Below are 6,137 nucleotides of genomic sequence, written 5' to 3' on the forward strand. Positions count from 1 at the left end.
AATAAAGCAAGAATTAATTATTGAAGACGTCATAAACACTATCTTTCAAGCATCATAATACGACATTTATATAATATTGTCATATTTTTATTTTCTTATAGTGTTAACGTTGATATTTTGTGGATGTCAGGTTTTATGTCCCCTCTTTTTTAATATGTACCTTTTAAATTTAAATATATAAGGCAGGGGTCTATCTCAAACTTTCCGTTACCTCAAGACGGCTTAATTAGGAAGAAACACATATAAAGTCCCTCCACAACCCTTTTGAAGGTCATGAATGGATGATATTTACTAAGATAATGATCAATATGAGTTCGAAGCTTTTTTCGTAACTCTCAAAATTTCTTTGCAATCACTCTCTTACTTATCTCATGTCATATGTTATTGTAATTGTCATATGATATAATTACTTAGTTGTATAATTACTATTCTAATAATTATATACTGTAGCAATAAAACAATGATTTCCAAACATGCTTATTTCAATCAAGGATATTGAGTACTAGATGAACTTGAATCACCTTCTATTATTAGATGTGACGATTCAATTTGATCATACATTTAAATTCGATCGATAATATATATTAAAATATATGTGAATATTGATAATAACAAGCAAATCCCAATGAAGTCCACCTCAATCAGAGACTCCATTGGAATATCCCTCAGTAAAACATTTAGTGGCACAAAGAGCATCATCATAACATTGTCCACTAAATGTAGAACTCAATTTTTGGCAACCCAAAAATGCACCCACAAAAGGAAAATGGCATGCAAAATTGAAGAAAAATAAAAAGTAAATTTATTATTTGTACTTTAGTAAATTAATGAATAATGATGTACACCTCTTCAAATAATTTAAGTTTTAGATGAGATTGTCACACAGATCCGCATATTTTTGGAGCCGATAGGAAGTCTGGGTTCCCAAGCCTCATCATCACATATTATTAAAAAAAAATTTGCCTGATTTATGCAATGTTGCATCGTTTTTAGGCTACTATTTAAATTTTGTCTCTATTTTTAAAAGTTATGCAAATATAGTTATTAATTGAAAATTTATCTTTTCGGAAAATATTAGAGTCGAGCCTAATATTTTCTCATAAATTGTTCAACATTAGACTATCGTTTAAGATTTTCAATAACTTCCACAAATTTTGATCATAATTTAACATTCTCATAAAATTTTCATTTTTCTTTGTGACCAAGGACTAAAAGGTCTAATCCATAAGTTGAAAGAAAAAAAATTAAAAAACATAGGCCATTAACAAAACAATTTTCTCAAAAAGAAACAACGGTGGAAATTTCATAAAGAATTCTTAAAGGATTAGTTTCAAATATATACAATAAAATAATTAGTTTACAATATATATAGTTTATATAAAAAAAAAAGGTAAAGGTCATGGAAAGTATACACTAATAATACACTAACTATACATTACGATACAATCAAAAAGGTTCATATAGTTTGCCTATACATGATCTATATTGAGTATACACTGACTATACATTATGATACAGTGAAAAAACTGAATATAATTTAATTATACATGAAATATACACTGATTATACATGAGATATACACTAACTATTTAATTCTGACCAACACAAATTAAAAGAGGAAGGAGGAGGAGGAGGGAGGACAAAGAAGAAGAGAAATGTTGTGTCTGGCTATTTTTTTGGTAAATAATATGATTAAACGGCTATATTCCTTAATTTGCATAAGTTGGACTAAATAGATGGCCCATATGAAAAAAAAGATCGCAAACCCACAACGTGATCAAGAAACATGTCGTAGACATAACATAACTAATAAATAAATATGTCATTTTGAACGACTTCAAACGACTTAAAACTTTTAAATAAGGTGATTACATAAATATTATCATTGAGTAAACATTTATTTTTTAAAACTCACCATTTGACACAATGAGGAGTACACCGGAAAGTATGACCAGAAACTCAAACTTGAGATTCAGACATATATATTGCAAATTTCTGTATATTAAATTGCAAAGAGTTTTATATGAATTGAATTTAATAGCAAATATTTATAAGGAGAGAAAAAAGGTTGGTTTCTTTATTTATTCAAAGTAATTAGATTAGTTGAGTCAAGATATACAATGTTCTTGGTATCTTCAAAATCACCACTAAACAAATTGTTTGAGTTGTTTCCATCCTTGTTATGTTTGTCTCATAGTAGTATTTGCAGGATTCTCGAACACTATGTTTGGATAGTTGTTACGTATTGTTTCATAATTTATTGTATTATATTATAGGTATAATATATAAACATGTTCTTTAACTTGATTTCAAATGTAAGACTCGAATTACATGCTCACGCAGAATGGATTGTGATATTAATGGACAAGTATGAATGTGAAAGTAGTAGCCTTATATTATGAACACCCCATACAATAGTTACGTTATTGCTACCCCTTTGTTCAGGAGGGTCCTAGAATCAGGAGGATCTCAGATCGAACATTAGATCTCGAGTTAGGGTCGGATAGAAATTGAGTCTTAGCTTGGGTTAGGTCCTAGATCAGACGAGTCTCAGGTGATCCCTGATTGAGTACCAAATCGGTCGAGGTACGAGGTGATCAGGCCGATGGGCTAGAGGTTGAGGATCTTTGGATGAATTAGGTGGGGTGGGGGGGGAGGAAGGTTGAAATATAATTCAGGAAAATGTTTTTCCTATTTTTGATAGAGAAGACATTTTCATAAAATTGAAGGAAAATAAGTGTACTTAAAAAACATTATATAAAACATTTATGCCAATTGATTGAATATGAAAAAATTAAAAAATATTTTCCTTTGTACCGAAAGACACCCCCAAACGTAAAAAAGAAAAACATGCACACAATCATAATTGGCAAGAGACACAGTAATACTATGTCTTTCATATATAAAACATCACGTTACAAACATTTAGACCATAAATAATTTATGATCATTATTATTACAATATTAACCATGTAATTGCAAACATTTAGTCAACTATATATTATATAAGACACATTGTGGCATAAGAAAAGTCTTATGGTCATATATTGTGCTTCATTAATTTATTTATTTTTCAACATTTATAATAGCAGTAACAATATCCCTTGTAACAATCTCCATAATCTTCATGATCCTTATTCTTGCACCAATTGTCACATTTTTTTTCAAAACATTTCCCTTTCCAACCTTTACTAGGCTTTCTACAGTATTTTGCTTCTGTTATCTGCATCTCTGCATTAAATCATAGGACAAAAAAAAATCTTAGGAAATATATAACAAAAAGAAATAAATTAAAACATTTCATTTCATAATTTTTTTTTGTTTCTCATTCAGTGTATGGAGCACGTGAAACCTCTGCTAAATTCGGATTGCGCACAACAAGGCCCATTTGGGTTAGAGCTCGAGACATCTGATTAAGGGTGAATCAGTCCTATCACTACACCACAACCCATGTTGGTGTCATTTCATGGTTTTTGTTACTTCTTTAAGTCTCAATTTATACGACGGTTTTCGCTTCTGAAATATTAATTTGACTAGTTTTTAAAGTTAAATTGGATTAGATCATCTAATCAATGTTTTAAAATTAAAAAAAGATAATGATTAAAAACACTCTTGAAATATCATTTTTTCGCGAGTTTCACACCTCACCTCTGTTATCAGTTGTTTCATTTTCCTACATGAACTATAACTACGTATGTATTAAAATACACCAAGTTGTGTAGATGGTGATCGATTGTTCACGTAGAAAAAGAGAAATAACTAATAATTGGTGTGTCAAACTAGCGAAAAAGTGGTTGTGCGAATGTGTTTTTATCATAAAGTTTTTTTTTTTTCATATTCAATTACCCAGATTAAAGTCTGGGTCGTGTGTTATTCAGTAAAAAGAGGCAGACGGAGACTAAGCCTAACCTTAATACAACACTATTAAGCCAAAAAAAGGTGGTGATATAATATCACCGAAAATATCAGAAAGCACAAAAATTACAACTTTATGGCTCAACAACTATGTACGAAACATAAGTAAAAGTGTGAAACTAGCGAAAAAGTAAATCTCAAAATAAACTTATAAACCAAAAAAGATTGAACTTATAGTGTTTATTCTATGGAACAGAACCAAGAAAAAAAGTACACGAGAAATGAGAAACAAATATTTGAGAATTACTCACCAGAAGCAAACATGAGGAAAAAGCAAAAGAGTAGAGCACAAAAAGTTATTTTGCTTGCCATTTTTCTAATTAAAAAACCCTTTGAAAAACTTTAATTTTGTGTGAAACTAAGGATATCTAAGGGTGAATTTATACTAATCCAAGAACAATATTTTACAATATGTTTTTCCTAAATTATGTATAAATTAATCCCAAACACAAGATAAGGAAAATGTCAAAGAAATCAACTAAGATTTTATTTTTTGGTTTCTTAGTCGGTGTTTATTGAATCCTTGATTAATTTGAATTCACGTCGCATATATAAAACCAGTTTAAGAGATAAAAAACGGTCCTTATCAAGATTTTTTCCATACAACAAAACTTGAATTCAAGACCTCTAATTAAACATCAAAGAATTCTATTCATCTCATCGCAACCCTCGGTGATTAAAAATATTAACTAGATAAATTTTGAAAGAAAAAAAGAAGGGAGGAATACTTAAAAAAAGAAGGGAGGAATACTTAGTCTTGATAAGCTTTTGAACTAATCAAAGTTTTAATTTTCTTCATACATCACCATGAAAGTAACAATATTCCTACTACTGTAAAGAAAGACCAAAATGAAAAAAGTCAAGTACTTGGAAGTTGTACAATTCAAAGTGTACGTTCATGTACTTATTCACGGTAGATATAATAATTCTTAAAATAAACATTATGGTTAATTTGAAAATATAACAGGAAGACTACTAATAGTCATTATAAAATCATAGTCAAGCTTTTAGATGATATGATCACACTCTACAATATAATAGGCTTAATTCGAGTCTCACAACTACTCATTATCAAAAGAATTTTCACGTGCTTGACTCATGCAAAAGAATCAGGCTCTCATGTGAGAGGACATACTGCATACATAATTAATTAAATAATTAAAAGGCATAATACATAAATATTATTCTTAACTTGGCTTCAGCTGATAACTATGACCTCTAACTTTACTAATGCACGCGTAGACATTTTAACTATCCAAAACTTGAACAAATAGACACATTAGTCCTACATGACAATTTTTTTTCCTACGTGGAGTCCTATGTGTATTGTGCCACGGAGGACATGTGTGTTTACTTGTTCAATTTTATACAAATTTAAGTGCCTACTTGTGCACACCCAAAGTTGACTGGCATAAATATAAAATGAGGTCAAGTTAAATGGCATATTTATGTATTATGCCTAATTAAAAGTATGATCTGTCCAACAATTTCAACTTGTTAGAATAGAAATAGGTGTACACAATCCTACTTATAATAGGAATATAAATAGTAATAGTTTATAGTATCCTATTTGGAAAATGATTGGTTTATAATGTATATAAATAGGGTATTTATGTAATATTATTCTGACACAATTCAATAATATTTTTCTCCTATATTGCTCACATGGTATCAGAGCGTTGGTGAGAAACGTCAAGTCACCGTGTGTCAATTACTTTTCCAGCAACTTTTGGGGGTGAATTTTGTCAGTTTTTTGTTCTGTGGGTGTTGTGAGAAAACCAACACCATTACAAAGCACGGAAAGCTCAGGCAACCAAACCCCAGCTAGAACCACCGAAAAGCAACACCTTACGCGTTGTCACGCCCCATTCAAAGGTGAAATTTTTCAACGAGATATGGTTCACGCGCGGACGCGTGAGGCTTCTTCGATTAGTTATTTTTTAGTTTTTTTTCTTGATTGGGGTCGTTTAGTCATTCCGATTAAACCCCAGCCAATTTTGTCCATATCCGAGCCCCGATATTATGGTTTCAGCAATTTTCAACCAGTTTTTGGTGAGTTTTCGGTGAAATCTGGGTTTCCAAATCAGATTTCGACAGTCAGATCTGTCTTTCCAGTTTCCGGTGATTGAAATTTCTCTAATTTTTTTCCAGATTCATATATATATATATATATATATATTTCATAATGTCTTTTGGAATTGATATTTTTGGCTCCAAAAATA

The 6,137-nt window shown here is 30.3% G+C and overlaps 1 long non-coding RNA gene across 1 annotated transcript; it reads right to left on the reverse strand.

Moving 5' to 3' along the window:
* Positions 1-2,863: 2,863 nt before the first annotated feature.
* On the reverse strand, positions 2,864-4,267 carry LOC129893090 (uncharacterized). The gene is made up of 2 exons (XR_008767387.1): positions 4,167-4,267; positions 2,864-3,231 (listed from the first exon to the last, which is right to left on the reverse strand). It is a non-coding gene; the product is annotated as an uncharacterized LOC129893090 (long non-coding RNA).
* Positions 4,268-6,137: the final 1,870 nt, after the last annotated feature.

Source organism: Solanum dulcamara, chromosome 6, assembly GCF_947179165.1.
Source record: "Solanum dulcamara chromosome 6, daSolDulc1.2, whole genome shotgun sequence".
NCBI lineage: Eukaryota > Viridiplantae > Streptophyta > Magnoliopsida > Solanales > Solanaceae > Solanum > Solanum dulcamara.